At 45.3% G+C, this 12,500-nt stretch overlaps 55 non-coding genes across 55 annotated transcripts; all 55 read left to right on the forward strand.

Moving 5' to 3' along the window:
• The first annotated feature begins 23 nt into the window (after nucleotides 1-23).
• Nucleotides 24-95, forward strand: trnaw-cca (transfer RNA tryptophan (anticodon CCA)). Its single transcript has one exon. It is a non-coding gene; the product is annotated as a tRNA-Trp (tRNA).
• Nucleotides 96-355: 260 nt separating this feature from the next.
• On the forward strand, nucleotides 356-431 carry trnaw-cca (transfer RNA tryptophan (anticodon CCA)). The gene has a single exon. It is a non-coding gene; the product is annotated as a tRNA-Trp (tRNA).
• A 255-nt stretch (nucleotides 432-686) lies between these two features.
• trnaw-cca (transfer RNA tryptophan (anticodon CCA)) lies at nucleotides 687-762 on the forward strand. The gene has a single exon. It is a non-coding gene; the product is annotated as a tRNA-Trp (tRNA).
• Nucleotides 763-1,017: 255 nt separating this feature from the next.
• trnaw-cca (transfer RNA tryptophan (anticodon CCA)) lies at nucleotides 1,018-1,089 on the forward strand. The gene has a single exon. It is a non-coding gene; the product is annotated as a tRNA-Trp (tRNA).
• Nucleotides 1,090-1,183: 94 nt separating this feature from the next.
• Nucleotides 1,184-1,259, forward strand: trnaw-cca (transfer RNA tryptophan (anticodon CCA)). Its single transcript has one exon. It is a non-coding gene; the product is annotated as a tRNA-Trp (tRNA).
• A 90-nt stretch (nucleotides 1,260-1,349) lies between these two features.
• Nucleotides 1,350-1,425, forward strand: trnaw-cca (transfer RNA tryptophan (anticodon CCA)). The gene has a single exon. It is a non-coding gene; the product is annotated as a tRNA-Trp (tRNA).
• A 255-nt stretch (nucleotides 1,426-1,680) lies between these two features.
• Nucleotides 1,681-1,752, forward strand: trnaw-cca (transfer RNA tryptophan (anticodon CCA)). The gene has a single exon. It is a non-coding gene; the product is annotated as a tRNA-Trp (tRNA).
• Nucleotides 1,753-2,011: 259 nt separating this feature from the next.
• Nucleotides 2,012-2,083, forward strand: trnaw-cca (transfer RNA tryptophan (anticodon CCA)). Its single transcript has one exon. It is a non-coding gene; the product is annotated as a tRNA-Trp (tRNA).
• A 94-nt stretch (nucleotides 2,084-2,177) lies between these two features.
• Nucleotides 2,178-2,249, forward strand: trnaw-cca (transfer RNA tryptophan (anticodon CCA)). The gene has a single exon. It is a non-coding gene; the product is annotated as a tRNA-Trp (tRNA).
• Nucleotides 2,250-2,509: 260 nt separating this feature from the next.
• Nucleotides 2,510-2,581, forward strand: trnaw-cca (transfer RNA tryptophan (anticodon CCA)). Its single transcript has one exon. It is a non-coding gene; the product is annotated as a tRNA-Trp (tRNA).
• Nucleotides 2,582-2,675: 94 nt separating this feature from the next.
• trnaw-cca (transfer RNA tryptophan (anticodon CCA)) lies at nucleotides 2,676-2,747 on the forward strand. Its single transcript has one exon. It is a non-coding gene; the product is annotated as a tRNA-Trp (tRNA).
• A 94-nt stretch (nucleotides 2,748-2,841) lies between these two features.
• On the forward strand, nucleotides 2,842-2,913 carry trnaw-cca (transfer RNA tryptophan (anticodon CCA)). The gene has a single exon. It is a non-coding gene; the product is annotated as a tRNA-Trp (tRNA).
• Nucleotides 2,914-3,007: 94 nt separating this feature from the next.
• Nucleotides 3,008-3,079, forward strand: trnaw-cca (transfer RNA tryptophan (anticodon CCA)). Its single transcript has one exon. It is a non-coding gene; the product is annotated as a tRNA-Trp (tRNA).
• Nucleotides 3,080-3,173: 94 nt separating this feature from the next.
• trnaw-cca (transfer RNA tryptophan (anticodon CCA)) lies at nucleotides 3,174-3,245 on the forward strand. The gene has a single exon. It is a non-coding gene; the product is annotated as a tRNA-Trp (tRNA).
• A 260-nt stretch (nucleotides 3,246-3,505) lies between these two features.
• On the forward strand, nucleotides 3,506-3,577 carry trnaw-cca (transfer RNA tryptophan (anticodon CCA)). Its single transcript has one exon. It is a non-coding gene; the product is annotated as a tRNA-Trp (tRNA).
• Nucleotides 3,578-3,671: 94 nt separating this feature from the next.
• Nucleotides 3,672-3,743, forward strand: trnaw-cca (transfer RNA tryptophan (anticodon CCA)). The gene has a single exon. It is a non-coding gene; the product is annotated as a tRNA-Trp (tRNA).
• A 94-nt stretch (nucleotides 3,744-3,837) lies between these two features.
• Nucleotides 3,838-3,909, forward strand: trnaw-cca (transfer RNA tryptophan (anticodon CCA)). Its single transcript has one exon. It is a non-coding gene; the product is annotated as a tRNA-Trp (tRNA).
• Nucleotides 3,910-4,003: 94 nt separating this feature from the next.
• On the forward strand, nucleotides 4,004-4,075 carry trnaw-cca (transfer RNA tryptophan (anticodon CCA)). Its single transcript has one exon. It is a non-coding gene; the product is annotated as a tRNA-Trp (tRNA).
• A 94-nt stretch (nucleotides 4,076-4,169) lies between these two features.
• Nucleotides 4,170-4,241, forward strand: trnaw-cca (transfer RNA tryptophan (anticodon CCA)). The gene has a single exon. It is a non-coding gene; the product is annotated as a tRNA-Trp (tRNA).
• A 94-nt stretch (nucleotides 4,242-4,335) lies between these two features.
• On the forward strand, nucleotides 4,336-4,407 carry trnaw-cca (transfer RNA tryptophan (anticodon CCA)). Its single transcript has one exon. It is a non-coding gene; the product is annotated as a tRNA-Trp (tRNA).
• A 94-nt stretch (nucleotides 4,408-4,501) lies between these two features.
• On the forward strand, nucleotides 4,502-4,573 carry trnaw-cca (transfer RNA tryptophan (anticodon CCA)). The gene has a single exon. It is a non-coding gene; the product is annotated as a tRNA-Trp (tRNA).
• Nucleotides 4,574-4,667: 94 nt separating this feature from the next.
• Nucleotides 4,668-4,739, forward strand: trnaw-cca (transfer RNA tryptophan (anticodon CCA)). The gene has a single exon. It is a non-coding gene; the product is annotated as a tRNA-Trp (tRNA).
• Nucleotides 4,740-4,833: 94 nt separating this feature from the next.
• trnaw-cca (transfer RNA tryptophan (anticodon CCA)) lies at nucleotides 4,834-4,905 on the forward strand. Its single transcript has one exon. It is a non-coding gene; the product is annotated as a tRNA-Trp (tRNA).
• Nucleotides 4,906-4,999: 94 nt separating this feature from the next.
• Nucleotides 5,000-5,071, forward strand: trnaw-cca (transfer RNA tryptophan (anticodon CCA)). The gene has a single exon. It is a non-coding gene; the product is annotated as a tRNA-Trp (tRNA).
• A 94-nt stretch (nucleotides 5,072-5,165) lies between these two features.
• Nucleotides 5,166-5,237, forward strand: trnaw-cca (transfer RNA tryptophan (anticodon CCA)). The gene has a single exon. It is a non-coding gene; the product is annotated as a tRNA-Trp (tRNA).
• Nucleotides 5,238-5,331: 94 nt separating this feature from the next.
• On the forward strand, nucleotides 5,332-5,403 carry trnaw-cca (transfer RNA tryptophan (anticodon CCA)). The gene has a single exon. It is a non-coding gene; the product is annotated as a tRNA-Trp (tRNA).
• Nucleotides 5,404-5,497: 94 nt separating this feature from the next.
• On the forward strand, nucleotides 5,498-5,569 carry trnaw-cca (transfer RNA tryptophan (anticodon CCA)). Its single transcript has one exon. It is a non-coding gene; the product is annotated as a tRNA-Trp (tRNA).
• Nucleotides 5,570-5,829: 260 nt separating this feature from the next.
• On the forward strand, nucleotides 5,830-5,901 carry trnaw-cca (transfer RNA tryptophan (anticodon CCA)). Its single transcript has one exon. It is a non-coding gene; the product is annotated as a tRNA-Trp (tRNA).
• Nucleotides 5,902-5,995: 94 nt separating this feature from the next.
• trnaw-cca (transfer RNA tryptophan (anticodon CCA)) lies at nucleotides 5,996-6,067 on the forward strand. Its single transcript has one exon. It is a non-coding gene; the product is annotated as a tRNA-Trp (tRNA).
• Nucleotides 6,068-6,327: 260 nt separating this feature from the next.
• On the forward strand, nucleotides 6,328-6,399 carry trnaw-cca (transfer RNA tryptophan (anticodon CCA)). Its single transcript has one exon. It is a non-coding gene; the product is annotated as a tRNA-Trp (tRNA).
• Nucleotides 6,400-6,493: 94 nt separating this feature from the next.
• trnaw-cca (transfer RNA tryptophan (anticodon CCA)) lies at nucleotides 6,494-6,565 on the forward strand. Its single transcript has one exon. It is a non-coding gene; the product is annotated as a tRNA-Trp (tRNA).
• A 94-nt stretch (nucleotides 6,566-6,659) lies between these two features.
• Nucleotides 6,660-6,731, forward strand: trnaw-cca (transfer RNA tryptophan (anticodon CCA)). The gene has a single exon. It is a non-coding gene; the product is annotated as a tRNA-Trp (tRNA).
• Nucleotides 6,732-6,825: 94 nt separating this feature from the next.
• trnaw-cca (transfer RNA tryptophan (anticodon CCA)) lies at nucleotides 6,826-6,897 on the forward strand. Its single transcript has one exon. It is a non-coding gene; the product is annotated as a tRNA-Trp (tRNA).
• Nucleotides 6,898-6,991: 94 nt separating this feature from the next.
• On the forward strand, nucleotides 6,992-7,063 carry trnaw-cca (transfer RNA tryptophan (anticodon CCA)). The gene has a single exon. It is a non-coding gene; the product is annotated as a tRNA-Trp (tRNA).
• Nucleotides 7,064-7,157: 94 nt separating this feature from the next.
• trnaw-cca (transfer RNA tryptophan (anticodon CCA)) lies at nucleotides 7,158-7,229 on the forward strand. Its single transcript has one exon. It is a non-coding gene; the product is annotated as a tRNA-Trp (tRNA).
• A 94-nt stretch (nucleotides 7,230-7,323) lies between these two features.
• On the forward strand, nucleotides 7,324-7,395 carry trnaw-cca (transfer RNA tryptophan (anticodon CCA)). The gene has a single exon. It is a non-coding gene; the product is annotated as a tRNA-Trp (tRNA).
• Nucleotides 7,396-7,489: 94 nt separating this feature from the next.
• On the forward strand, nucleotides 7,490-7,561 carry trnaw-cca (transfer RNA tryptophan (anticodon CCA)). Its single transcript has one exon. It is a non-coding gene; the product is annotated as a tRNA-Trp (tRNA).
• A 94-nt stretch (nucleotides 7,562-7,655) lies between these two features.
• Nucleotides 7,656-7,727, forward strand: trnaw-cca (transfer RNA tryptophan (anticodon CCA)). Its single transcript has one exon. It is a non-coding gene; the product is annotated as a tRNA-Trp (tRNA).
• A 94-nt stretch (nucleotides 7,728-7,821) lies between these two features.
• On the forward strand, nucleotides 7,822-7,893 carry trnaw-cca (transfer RNA tryptophan (anticodon CCA)). The gene has a single exon. It is a non-coding gene; the product is annotated as a tRNA-Trp (tRNA).
• Nucleotides 7,894-7,987: 94 nt separating this feature from the next.
• On the forward strand, nucleotides 7,988-8,059 carry trnaw-cca (transfer RNA tryptophan (anticodon CCA)). Its single transcript has one exon. It is a non-coding gene; the product is annotated as a tRNA-Trp (tRNA).
• Nucleotides 8,060-8,153: 94 nt separating this feature from the next.
• trnaw-cca (transfer RNA tryptophan (anticodon CCA)) lies at nucleotides 8,154-8,225 on the forward strand. The gene has a single exon. It is a non-coding gene; the product is annotated as a tRNA-Trp (tRNA).
• A 260-nt stretch (nucleotides 8,226-8,485) lies between these two features.
• trnaw-cca (transfer RNA tryptophan (anticodon CCA)) lies at nucleotides 8,486-8,557 on the forward strand. The gene has a single exon. It is a non-coding gene; the product is annotated as a tRNA-Trp (tRNA).
• Nucleotides 8,558-8,651: 94 nt separating this feature from the next.
• On the forward strand, nucleotides 8,652-8,723 carry trnaw-cca (transfer RNA tryptophan (anticodon CCA)). Its single transcript has one exon. It is a non-coding gene; the product is annotated as a tRNA-Trp (tRNA).
• Nucleotides 8,724-8,817: 94 nt separating this feature from the next.
• Nucleotides 8,818-8,889, forward strand: trnaw-cca (transfer RNA tryptophan (anticodon CCA)). Its single transcript has one exon. It is a non-coding gene; the product is annotated as a tRNA-Trp (tRNA).
• Nucleotides 8,890-9,315: 426 nt separating this feature from the next.
• trnaw-cca (transfer RNA tryptophan (anticodon CCA)) lies at nucleotides 9,316-9,387 on the forward strand. The gene has a single exon. It is a non-coding gene; the product is annotated as a tRNA-Trp (tRNA).
• Nucleotides 9,388-9,647: 260 nt separating this feature from the next.
• trnaw-cca (transfer RNA tryptophan (anticodon CCA)) lies at nucleotides 9,648-9,719 on the forward strand. Its single transcript has one exon. It is a non-coding gene; the product is annotated as a tRNA-Trp (tRNA).
• Nucleotides 9,720-9,979: 260 nt separating this feature from the next.
• trnaw-cca (transfer RNA tryptophan (anticodon CCA)) lies at nucleotides 9,980-10,051 on the forward strand. Its single transcript has one exon. It is a non-coding gene; the product is annotated as a tRNA-Trp (tRNA).
• Nucleotides 10,052-10,311: 260 nt separating this feature from the next.
• trnaw-cca (transfer RNA tryptophan (anticodon CCA)) lies at nucleotides 10,312-10,383 on the forward strand. The gene has a single exon. It is a non-coding gene; the product is annotated as a tRNA-Trp (tRNA).
• A 94-nt stretch (nucleotides 10,384-10,477) lies between these two features.
• Nucleotides 10,478-10,549, forward strand: trnaw-cca (transfer RNA tryptophan (anticodon CCA)). Its single transcript has one exon. It is a non-coding gene; the product is annotated as a tRNA-Trp (tRNA).
• A 260-nt stretch (nucleotides 10,550-10,809) lies between these two features.
• Nucleotides 10,810-10,881, forward strand: trnaw-cca (transfer RNA tryptophan (anticodon CCA)). Its single transcript has one exon. It is a non-coding gene; the product is annotated as a tRNA-Trp (tRNA).
• Nucleotides 10,882-11,468: 587 nt separating this feature from the next.
• Nucleotides 11,469-11,540, forward strand: trnaw-cca (transfer RNA tryptophan (anticodon CCA)). The gene has a single exon. It is a non-coding gene; the product is annotated as a tRNA-Trp (tRNA).
• Nucleotides 11,541-11,634: 94 nt separating this feature from the next.
• trnaw-cca (transfer RNA tryptophan (anticodon CCA)) lies at nucleotides 11,635-11,706 on the forward strand. The gene has a single exon. It is a non-coding gene; the product is annotated as a tRNA-Trp (tRNA).
• A 94-nt stretch (nucleotides 11,707-11,800) lies between these two features.
• On the forward strand, nucleotides 11,801-11,872 carry trnaw-cca (transfer RNA tryptophan (anticodon CCA)). Its single transcript has one exon. It is a non-coding gene; the product is annotated as a tRNA-Trp (tRNA).
• Nucleotides 11,873-11,966: 94 nt separating this feature from the next.
• Nucleotides 11,967-12,038, forward strand: trnaw-cca (transfer RNA tryptophan (anticodon CCA)). Its single transcript has one exon. It is a non-coding gene; the product is annotated as a tRNA-Trp (tRNA).
• Nucleotides 12,039-12,132: 94 nt separating this feature from the next.
• On the forward strand, nucleotides 12,133-12,204 carry trnaw-cca (transfer RNA tryptophan (anticodon CCA)). Its single transcript has one exon. It is a non-coding gene; the product is annotated as a tRNA-Trp (tRNA).
• The last annotated feature ends 296 nt before the right edge of the window (nucleotides 12,205-12,500 follow it).

Raw genomic sequence — 12,500 nt, forward strand, 5'->3', positions numbered from 1 at the left:
TAAGAAACAATACAGTTGTACATGGCCTCGTGGCGCAACGGTAGCGCGTCTGACTCCAGATCAGAAGGTTGCGTGTTCAAATCACGTCGGGGTCAATCATTCCATTCTTTCATTGCAAACCTTTTGTGAAAATCAGGAATAATTACTCCTAGACTCAACATGTAGCTAAGAAACAATACAGTTGTACATGACCTCGTGGCCCAACGGTAGCGCGTCTGACTCCAGATCAGAAGGTTGCGTGTTCAAATCACGTCGGGGTGAATCATTCCATTCTTTCATTGCAAACCTTTGGCAAAAATCAGGAATAATTACTCCTAGACTCAACATGTAGCTAAGAAACAATACAGTTGTACATGGCCTCGTGGCGCAACGGTAGCGCGTCTGACTCCAGATCAGAAGGTTGCGTGTTCAAATCACGTCGGGGTGAATCATTCCATTCTTTCATTGCAAACCTTTGGCAAAAATCAGGAATAATTACTCCTAGACTCAACATTTAGCTAAGAAACAATACAGCCGTGCGTGGCCTCGTGGCGCAACGGTAGCGCGTCTGATTCAGATCAGAAGGTTGCGTGTTCAAATCACGTCGGGGTCAATCATTCCATTCTTTGATTGCAAACCTTTGCCAAAAATCAGGAATAATTACTCCTAGACTCAACATGTAGCTAAGAAACAATACAGCTGTGCGTGGCCTCGTGGCGCAACGGTAGCGCGTCTGACTCCAGATCAGAAGGTTGCGTGTTCAAATCACGTCGGGGTGAATCATTCCATTCTTTCATTGCAAACCTTTGGCAAAAATCAGGAATAATTACTCCTAGACTCAACATTTAGCTAAGAAACAATACAGCCGTGCGTGGCCTCGTGGCGCAACGGTAGCGCGTCTGATTCAGATCAGAAGGTTGCGTGTTCAAATCACGTCGGGGTCAATCATTCCATTCTTTGATTGCAAACCTTTGCCAAAAATCAGGAATAATTACTCCTAGACTCAACATGTAGCTAAGAAACAATACAGCTGTGCGTGGCCTCGTGGCGCAACGGTAGCGCGTCTGACTCCAGATCAGAACGTTGCGTGTTCAAATCACGTCGGGGTCAATCATTCCATTCTTTGATTGCAAACCTTTGCCAAAAATCAGGAATAATTACTCCTAGACTCAACATGTAGCTAAGAAACAATACAGTTGTACATGGCCTCGTGGCGCAACGGTAGCGCGTCTGACTCCAGATCAGAAGGTTGCGTGTTCAAATCACGTCGGGGTGAATCATTCCATTCTTTCATTGCAAACCTTTGGCAAAAATCAGGAATAATTACTCCTAGACTCAACATGTAGCTAAGAAACAATACAGTTGTACATGGCCTCGTGGCGCAACGGTAGCGCGTCTGACTCCAGATCAGAAGGTTGCGTGTTCAAATCACGTCGGGGTGAATCATTCCATTCTTTCATTGCAAACCTTTGGCAAAAATCAGGAATAATTACTCCTAGACTCAACATTTAGCTAAGAAACAATACAGCCGTGCGTGGCCTCGTGGCGCAACGGTAGCGCGTCTGATTCAGATCAGAAGGTTGCGTGTTCAAATCACGTCGGGGTCAATCATTCCATTCTTTGATTGCAAACCTTTGCCAAAAATCAGGAATAATTACTCCTAGACTCAACATGTAGCTAAGAAACAATACAGCTGTGCGTGGCCTCGTGGCGCAACGGTAGCGCGTCTGACTCCAGATCAGAAGGTTGCGTGTTCAAATCACGTCGGGGTCAATCATTCCATTCTTTGATTGCAAACCTTTGCCAAAAATCAGGAATAATTACTCCTAGACTCAACATGTAGCTAAGAAACAATACAGCTGTGCGTGGCCTCGTGGCGCAACGGTAGCGCGTCTGATTCAGATCAGAAGGTTGCGTGTTCAAATCACGTCGGGGTCAATCATTCCATTCTTTGATTGCAAACCTTTGCCAAAAATCAGGAATAATTACTCCTAGACTCAACATGTAGCTAAGAAACAATACAGCAGTGCGTGGCCTCGTGGCGCAACGGTAGCGCGTCTGACTCCAGATCAGAAGGTTGCGTGTTCAAATCACGTCGGGGTCAATCATTCCATTCTTTCATTGCAAACCGTTTGTGAAAATCAGGAATAATTACTCCTAGACTCAACATGTAGCTAAGAAAAAATACAGCCGTGCGTGGCCTCGTGGCGCAACGGTAGCGCGTCTGACTCCAGATCAGAAGGTTGCGTGTTCAAATCACGTCGGGGTCAATCATTCCATTCTTTCATTGCAAACCGTTTGTGAAAATCAGGAATAATTACTCCTAGACTCAACATGTAGCTAAGAAACAGTACAGCTGTGCGTGGCCTCGTGGCGCAACGGTAGCGCGTCTGACTTCAGATCAGAAGGTTGCGTGTTCAAATCACGTCTGGGTCAATCATTCCATTCTTTGATGACAAACCTTTTGTGATAATCAGGAATAATTACTCCTAGACTCAACATCTAGCTAAGAAACAATACAGTTGTACATGGCCTCGTGGCGCAACGGTAGCGCGTCTGACTCCAGATCAGAAGGTTGCGTGTTCAAATCACGTCGGGGTCAATCATTCCATTCTTTCATTGCAAACCTTTTGTGAAAATCAGGAATAATTACTCCTAGACTCAACATCTAGCTAAGAAACAATACAGTTGTACATGGCCTTGTGGCGCAACGGTAGCGCGTCTGACTCCAGATCAGAAGGTTGCGTGTTCAAATCACGTCGGGGTCAATCATTCCATTCTTTCATTGCAAACCTTTGGCAAAAATCAGGAATAATTACTCCTAGACTCAACAACTAGCTAAGAAACAATACAGCTGTGCGTGGCCTCGTGGCGCAACGGTAGCGCGTCTGACTCCAGATCAGAAGGTTGCGTGTTCAAATCACGTCGGGGTCAATCATTCCATTCTTTCATTGCAAACCTTTGGCAAAAATCAGGAATAATTACTCCTAGACTCAACAACTAGCTAAGAAACAATACAGCTGTGCGTGGCCTCGTGGCGCAACGGTAGCGCGTCTGACTCCAGATCAGAAGGTTGCGTGTTCAAATCACGTTGGGGTCAATCATTCCATTCTTTCATTGCAAACCTTTTGTGAAAATCAGGAATAATTACTCCTAGACTCAACATGTAGCTAAGAAACAATACAGTTGTACATGGCCTCGTGGCGCAACGGTAGCGCGTCTGACTCCAGATCAGAAGGTTGCGTGTTCAAATCACGTCGGGGTCAATCATTCCATTCTTTAATTGCAAACCGTTTGTGAAAATCAGGAATAATTACTCCTAGACTCAACATGTAGCTAAGAAACAATACATCTGTGCGTGGCCTCTTGGCGCAACGGTAGCGCGTCTGACTCCAGATCAGAAGGTTGCTTGTTCAAATCACGTCGGGGTCAATCATTCCATTCTTTCATTGCAAACCTTTTGTGAAAATCAGGAATAATTACTCCTAGACTCAACATGTAGCTAAGAAACAATACAGTTGTACATGGCCTTGTGGCGCAACGGTAGCGCGTCTGACTCCAGATCAGAAGGTTGTGTGTTCAAATCACGTCGGGGTCAATCATTCCATTCTTTCATTGCAAACCTTTTGTTAAAATCAGGAATAATTACTCCTAGACTCAACATGTAGCTAAGAAACAATACAGCTGTGCATGGCCTCGTGGTGCAACGGTAGCGCGTCTGACTCCAGATCAGAAGGTTGCGTGTTCAAATCACGTCGGGGTCAATCATTCCATTCTTTGATTGCAAACCTTTGGCAAAAATCAGGAATAATTACTCCTAGACTCAATATGTAGCTAAGAAACAATACAGGTGTGCGTGGCCTCGTGGCGCAACGGTAGCGCGTCTGACTCCAGATCAGAAGGTTGCGTGTTCAAATCACGTCGGGGTCAATCATTCCATTCTTTGATTGCAAACCTTTTGTGAAAATCAGGAATAATTACTCCTAGACTCAATATGTAGCTAAGAAACAATACAGGTGTGCGTGGCCTCGTGGCGCAACGGTAGCGCGTCTGACTCCAGATCAGAAGGTTGCGTGTTCAAATCACGTCGGGGTCAATCATTCCATTCTTTCATTGCAAACCTTTTGTGAAAATCAGGAATAATTACTCCTAGACTCAACATGTAGCTAAGAAACAATACAGCTGTGCGTGGCCTCGTGGCGCAACGGTAGCGGGTCTGACTCCAGATCAGAAGGTTGCGTGTTCAAATCACGTCGGGGTCAATCATTCCATTCTTTCATTGCAAACCTTTTGTGAAAATCAGGAATAATTACTCCTAGACTCAACATGTAGCTAAGAAACAATACAGCTGTGCGTGGCCTCGTGGCGCAACGGTAGCGCGTCTGACTCCAGATCAGAAGGTTGCGTGTTCAAATCACGTCGGGGTCAATCATTCCATTCTTTCATTGCAAACCTTTTGTGAAAATCAGGAATAATTACTCCTAGACTCAACATGTAGCTAAGAAACAATACAGCTGTGCGTGGCCTCGTGGCGCAACGGTAGCGGGTCTGACTCCAGATCAGAAGGTTGCGTGTTCAAATCACGTCGGGGTCAATCATTCCATTCTTTCATTGCAAACCTTTTGTGAAAATCAGGAATAATTACTCCTAGACTCAACATGTAGCTAAGAAACAATACAGCCGTGCGTGGCCTCGTGGCGCAACGGTAGCGCGTCTGACTCCAGATCAGAAGGTTGCGTGTTCAAATCACGTCAGGGTCAATCATTCCATTCTTTCATTGCAAACCTTTTGTGAAAATCAGGAATAATTACTCCTAGACTCAACATGTAGCTAAGAAACAATACAGCTGTGCGTGGCCTCGTGGCGCAACGGTAGCGCGTCTGACTCCAGATCAGAAGGTTGCGTGTTCAAATCACGTCGGGGTCAATCATTCCATTCTTTCATTGCAAACCTTTTGTGAAAATCAGGAATAATTACTCCTAGACTCAACATCTAGCTAAGAAACAATAAAGCTGTTCGTGGCCTCGTGGCGCAACGGTAGCGCGTCTGACTCCAGATCAGAAGGTTGCGTGTTCAAATCACGTCGGGGTCAATCATTCCATTCTTTCATTGCAAACCTTTTGTGAAAATCAGGAATAATTACTCCTAGACTCAACATCTAGCTAAGAAACAATACAGCCGTGCGTGGCCTCGTGGCGCAACGGTAGCGCGTCTGACTCCAGATCAGAAGGTTGCGTGTTCAAATCACGTCAGGGTCAATCATTCCATTCTTTCATTGCAAACCTTTTGTGAAAATCAGGAATAATTACTCCTAGACTCAACATGTAGCTAAGAAACAATACAGCTGTGCGTGGCCTCGTGGCGCAACGGTAGTGCGTCTGACTCCAGATCAGAAGGTTGCGTGTTCAAATCACGTCGGGGTCAATCATTCCATTCTTTGATTACAAACCTTTGGCAAAAATCAGGAATAATTACTCCTAGACTCAACATGTAGCTAAGAAACAATACAGCTGTGCGTGACCTTGTGGTGCAACGGTAGCGCGTCTGACTCCAGATCAGAAGGTTGCGTGTTCAAATCACGTCGGGGTCAATCAGTCCATTCTTTCATTGCAAACCTTTTGTGAAAATCAGGAATAATTACTCCTAGACTCAACATGTAGCTAAGAAACAATACAGCTGTGCGTGGCCTCGTGGCCCAACGGTAGCGCGTCTGACTCCAGATCAGAAGGTTGCGTGTTCAAATCACGTCGGGGTCAATCATTCAATTCTTCGATTGCAAACCTTTTGTGAAAATCAGGAATAATTACTCCTAGACTCAACATGTAGCTAAGAAACAATACAGCTGTGCGTGGCCTCGTGGCGCAACGGTAGCGCGTCTGACTCCAGATCAGAAGGTTGCGTGTTCAAATCACGTCGGGGTCAATCATTCCATTCTTTCACTGCAAACCTTTGGCAAAAATCAGGAATAATTACTCCTAGACTCAACATTTAGCTAAGAAACAATACAGCCGTGCGTGGCCTCGTGGCGCAACGGTAGCGCGTCTGACTCCAGATCAGAAGGTTGCGTGTTCAAATCACGTCGGGGTCAATCATTCCATTCTTTAATTGCAAACCGTTTGTGAAAATCAGGAATAATTACTCCTAGACTCAACATGTAGCTAAGAAACAATACATCTGTGCGTGGCCTCTTGGCGCAACGGTAGCGCGTCTGACTCCAGATCAGAAGGTTGCTTGTTCAAATCACGTCGGGGTCAATCATTCCATTCTTTCATTGCAAACCTTTTGTGAAAATCAGGAATAATTACTCCTAGACTCAACATGTAGCTAAGAAACAATACAGTTGTACATGGCCTTGTGGCGCAACGGTAGCGCGTCTGACTCCAGATCAGAAGGTTGTGTGTTCAAATCACGTCGGGGTCAATCATTCCATTCTTTCATTGCAAACCTTTTGTTAAAATCAGGAATAATTACTCCTAGACTCAACATGTAGCTAAGAAACAATACAGCTGTGCATGGCCTCGTGGTGCAACGGTAGCGCGTCTGACTCCAGATCAGAAGGTTGCGTGTTCAAATCACGTCGGGGTCAATCATTCCATTCTTTGATTGCAAACCTTTGGCAAAAATCAGGAATAATTACTCCTAGACTCAATATGTAGCTAAGAAACAATACAGGTGTGCGTGGCCTCGTGGCGCAACGGTAGCGCGTCTGACTCCAGATCAGAAGGTTGCGTGTTCAAATCACGTCGGGGTCAATCATTCCATTCTTTGATTGCAAACCTTTTGTGAAAATCAGGAATAATTACTCCTAGACTCAATATGTAGCTAAGAAACAATACAGGTGTGCGTGGCCTCGTGGCGCAACGGTAGCGCGTCTGACTCCAGATCAGAAGGTTGCGTGTTCAAATCACGTCGGGGTCAATCATTCCATTCTTTCATTGCAAACCTTTTGTGAAAATCAGGAATAATTACTCCTAGACTCAACATGTAGCTAAGAAACAATACAGCTGTGCGTGGCCTCGTGGCGCAACGGTAGCGGGTCTGACTCCAGATCAGAAGGTTGCGTGTTCAAATCACGTCGGGGTCAATCATTCCATTCTTTCATTGCAAACCTTTTGTGAAAATCAGGAATAATTACTCCTAGACTCAACATGTAGCTAAGAAACAATACAGCTGTGCGTGGCCTCGTGGCGCAACGGTAGCGGGTCTGACTCCAGATCAGAAGGTTGCGTGTTCAAATCACGTCGGGGTCAATCATTCCATTCTTTCATTGCAAACCTTTTGTGAAAATCAGGAATAATTACTCCTAGACTCAACATGTAGCTAAGAAACAATACAGCCGTGCGTGGCCTCGTGGCGCAACGGTAGCGCGTCTGACTCCAGATCAGAAGGTTGCGTGTTCAAATCACGTCAGGGTCAATCATTCCATTCTTTCATTGCAAACCTTTTGTGAAAATCAGGAATAATTACTCCTAGACTCAACATGTAGCTAAGAAACAATACAGCTGTGCGTGGCCTCGTGGCGCAACGGTAGCGCGTCTGACTCCAGATCAGAAGGTTGCGTGTTCAAATCACGTCGGGGTCAATCATTCCATTCTTTCATTGCAAACCTTTTGTGAAAATCAGGAATAATTACTCCTAGACTCAACATCTAGCTAAGAAACAATAAAGCTGTTCGTGGCCTCGTGGCGCAACGGTAGCGCGTCTGACTCCAGATCAGAAGGTTGCGTGTTCAAATCACGTCGGGGTCAATCATTCCATTCTTTCATTGCAAACCTTTTGTGAAAATCAGGAATAATTACTCCTAGACTCAACATCTAGCTAAGAAACAATACAGCCGTGCGTGGCCTCGTGGCGCAACGGTAGCGCGTCTGACTCCAGATCAGAAGGTTGCGTGTTCAAATCACGTCAGGGTCAATCATTCCATTCTTTCATTGCAAACCTTTTGTGAAAATCAGGAATAATTACTCCTAGACTCAACATGTAGCTAAGAAACAATACAGCTGTGCGTGGCCTCGTGGCGCAACGGTAGTGCGTCTGACTCCAGATCAGAAGGTTGCGTGTTCAAATCACGTCGGGGTCAATCATTCCATTCTTTGATTACAAACCTTTGGCAAAAATCAGGAATAATTACTCCTAGACTCAACATGTAGCTAAGAAACAATACAGCTGTGCGTGACCTTGTGGTGCAACGGTAGCGCGTCTGACTCCAGATCAGAAGGTTGCGTGTTCAAATCACGTCGGGGTCAATCAGTCCATTCTTTCATTGCAAACCTTTTGTGAAAATCAGGAATAATTACTCCTAGACTCAACATGTAGCTAAGAAACAATACAGCTGTGCGTGGCCTCGTGGCCCAACGGTAGCGCGTCTGACTCCAGATCAGAAGGTTGCGTGTTCAAATCACGTCGGGGTCAATCATTCAATTCTTCGATTGCAAACCTTTTGTGAAAATCAGGAATAATTACTCCTAGACTCAACATGTAGCTAAGAAACAATACAGCTGTGCGTGGCCTCGTGGCGCAACGGTAGCGCGTCTGACTCCAGATCAGAAGGTTGCGTGTTCAAATCACGTCGGGGTCAATCATTCCATTCTTTCACTGCAAACCTTTGGCAAAAATCAGGAATAATTACTCCTAGACTCAACATTTAGCTAAGAAACAATACAGCCGTGCGTGGCCTCGTGGCGCAACGGTAGCGCGTCTGACTCCAGATCAGAAGGTTGCGTGTTCAAATCACGTCGGGGTCAATCATTCCATTCTTTGATTGCAAACCTTTGCCAAAAATCAGGAATAATTACTCCTAGACTCAACATGTAGCTAAGAAACAATACAGCAGTGCGTGGCCTTGTGGCGCAACGGTAGCGCGTCTGACTCCAGATCAGAAGGTTGTGTGTTCAAATCACGTCGGGGTCAATCATTCCATTCTTTCATTGCAAACCTTTTGTTAACATCAGGAATAATTACTCCTAGACTCAACATGTAGCTAAGAAACAATACAGCTGTGCGTGGCCTCGTGGCGCAACGGTAGCGCGTCTGACTTCAGATCAGAAGGTTGCGTGTTCAAATCACGTCGGGGTCAATCATTCCATTCTTCCATTGCAAACCTTTTGTGAAAATCAGGAATAATTACTCCTAGACTCAACATGTAGCTAAGAAACAATACAGCCGTGCGTGGCCTCGTGGTGCAACGGTAGCGCGTCTGACTTCAGATCAGAAGGTTGCGTGTTCAAATCACGTCGGGGTCAATCATTCCATTCTTCCATTGCAAACCTTTTGTGAAAATCAGGAATAATTACTCCTAGACTCAACATCTAGCTAATAAACAATACAGCTGTGCGTGGCCTCTTGGCGCAACGGTAGCGCGTCTGACTCCAGATCAGAAGGTTGCGTGTTCAAATCACGCCGGGGTCAATCATTCCATTCTTTCATTGCAAACCTTTGGCAAAAATCAGGAATAATTACTCCTAGACTCAACATCTAGCTAAGAAACAATATAGCTGTGCGTGGCCTTGTGGCGCAACGGTAGCGCGTCTGACTCCAGATCAGAAGGTTGCGTGATCAAATCACGTCAGGATCAATCATTCCATTCTTTCATTGCAAACCTTTTGTGAAAATCAGGAATAATTACTCCTAGACTCAACATCTAGCTAAGAAACAATACAGCTGTGCGTGGCCTCGTGGCGCAACGGTAGCGCGTCTGACTCCAGATCAGAAGGTTGCGTGTTCAAATCACGCCGGGGTCAATCATTCCATTCTTTCATTGCAAACCTTTTGTTAAAATCAGGAATAATTACTCCTAGACTCAACATGTAGCTAAGAAACAATACAGCCGTGCGTGGTCTCGTGGTGCAACGGTTGCGCGTCTGACTCCAGATCAGAAGGTTGCGTGATCAAATCACGTCAGGATCAATCATTCCATTCTTTCATTGCAAACCTTTTGTGAAAATCAGGAATAATTACTCCTAGACTCAACATCTAGCTAAGAAACAATACAGCTGTGCGTGGCCTCGTGGCGCAACGGTAGCGCGTCTGACTCCAGATCAGAAGGTTGCGTGTTCAAATCACGTCGGGGTCAATCATTCCATTCTTTCATTGCAAACCTTTTGTGAAAATCCGGAATAATTACTCCTAGACTCAACATGTAGCTAAGAAACAATACAGCTGTGCGTAGCCTCGTGGCCCAACGGTAGCGCGTCTGACTCCAGATCAGAAGGTTGCGTGTTCAAATCACGTCGGGGTCAATCATTCCATTCTTTCATTGCAAACCTTTTGTGAAAATCAGGAATAATTACTCCTAGACTCAACATGTAGCTAAGAAACAATACAGCTGTGCGTGGCCTCGTGGCGCAACGGTAGCGCGTCTGACTCCAGATCAGAAGGTTGCGTGTTCAAATCACGTCGGGGTCAATCATTCCATTCTTTCATTGGAAACCTTTTGTGAAAATCAGGAATAATTACTCCTAGACTCAACATGTAGCTAAGAAACAATACAGCTGTTCGTGGCCTCGTGGCGCAACGGTAGCGCGTCTGACTCCAGATCAGAAGGTTGCTTGTTCAAATCACGTCGGGGTCAATCATTCCATTCTTTCATTGCAAACCTTTTGTGAAAATCAGGAATAATTACTCCAAGACTCAACAACTAAATAAGAAACAATACAGCTGTGCGTGGCCTCGTGGCGCAACGGTAGCGCGTCTGACTCCAGATCAGAAGGTTTTGTGTTCAAATCACGTCGGGGTCAATCATTCCATTCTTTCATTGCAAACCTTTTGTGAAAATCAGGAATAATTACTCCTAGACTCAACATGTAGCTAAGAAACAATACAGCTGTGCGTGGCCTCGTGGCGCAACGGTAGCGCGTCTGACTCCAGATCAGAAGGTTGCGTGTTCAAATCACGTTGGGGTCAATCATTCCATTCTTTCATTGCAAACCTTTGGCAAAAACCAGGAATAATTACTCCTAGACTCAACATGTAGCTAAGAAACAATACAGCTGTGCGTGGCCTCGTGGCCCAACGGTAGCGCGTCTGACTCCAGATCAGAAGGTTGCGTGTTCAAATCACGTCGGGGTCAATCATTCCATTCTTTCATTGCAAACCTTTGCCAAAAATCAGGAATAATTACTCCTAGACTCAACATGTAGCTAAGAAACAATACAGTTGTACATGGCCTCGTGGCGCAACGGAAGCTCGTCTGACTCCAGATCAGAAGGTTGCGTGTTCAAATCACGTCGGGGTCAATCATTCTTTGATTGCAAACCTTTGCCAAAAATCAGGAATAATTACTCCTAGACTCAACATGTAGCTAAGAAACAATACAGCCGTGCGTGGCCTCGTGGCGCAACGGTAGCGCGTCTGACTGCAGATCAGAAGGTTGTGTGTTCAAAACACGTCGGGGTCAATCATTCCATTCTTTCATTGCAAACCTTTTGTTAAAATCAGGAATAATTACTCCTAGACTCAACATGTAGCTAAGAAACAACACAGCTGTTCGTGGCCTCGTGGCGCAACGGTAGCGCGTCTGACTCCAGATCAGAAGGTTGCGTGTTCAAATCACGTCGGGGTCAATCATTCCATTCTTTGATTGCAAACCTTTGGCAAAAATCAGGAATAATTACTCCTAGACTCAACATCTAGCTAAGAAACAATACTGGTGTGTGTGGCCTCGTGGCGCAACGGTAGCGCGTCTGACTCCAGATCAGAAGGTTGCGTGTTCAAATCACGTCGGGGTCAATCATTCCATTCTTTCATTGCAAACCTTTTGTGAAAATCAGGAATAATTACTCCTAGACTCAACATGTAGCTAAGAAACAATACAGCTGTGCGTGGCCTCGTGGCGCAACGGTAGCGCGTCTGACTCCAGATCAGAAGGTTGTGTGTTCAAATCACGTCGGGGTCAATCATTCCATTCTTTCATTGCAAACCTTTTGTGAAAATCAGGAATAATTACTCCTAGACTCAACATCTAGCTAAGAAACAATACTGGTGTGTGTGGCCTCGTGGCGCAACGGTAGCGCGTCTGACTCCAGATCAGAAGGTTGCGTGTTCAAATCACGTCGGGGTCAATCATTCCATTCTTTCATTGCAAACCTTTTGTGAAAATCAGGAATAATTACTCCTAGACTCAACATGTAGCTAAGAAACAATACAGCTGTGCGTGGCCTCGTGGCGCAACGGTAGCGCGTCTGACTCCAGATCAGAAGGTTGTGTGTTCAAATCACGTCGGGGTCAATCATTCCATTCTTTCATTGCAAACCTTTTGTGAAAATCAGGAATAATTACTCCTAGACTCAACATCTAGCTAATAAACAATACAGCTGTGCGTGGCCTCTTGGCGCAACGGTAGCGCGTCTGACTCCAGATCAGAAGGTTGCGTGTTCAAGTCACGTCGGGGTCAATCATTCCATTCTTTCATTGCAAACTTTTTGTGAAAATCAGGAATAATTACTCCTAGACTCAACATGTAGCTAAGAAACAATCCAGCTGTGCGTGGCCTCGTGGCGCAACGGTAGCGCGTCTGACTCCAG

The sequence above is a fragment of the Pseudorasbora parva genome, chromosome 16 (assembly GCF_024679245.1).
Source record: "Pseudorasbora parva isolate DD20220531a chromosome 16, ASM2467924v1, whole genome shotgun sequence".
Classification (NCBI taxonomy): domain Eukaryota; kingdom Metazoa; phylum Chordata; class Actinopteri; order Cypriniformes; family Gobionidae; genus Pseudorasbora; species Pseudorasbora parva.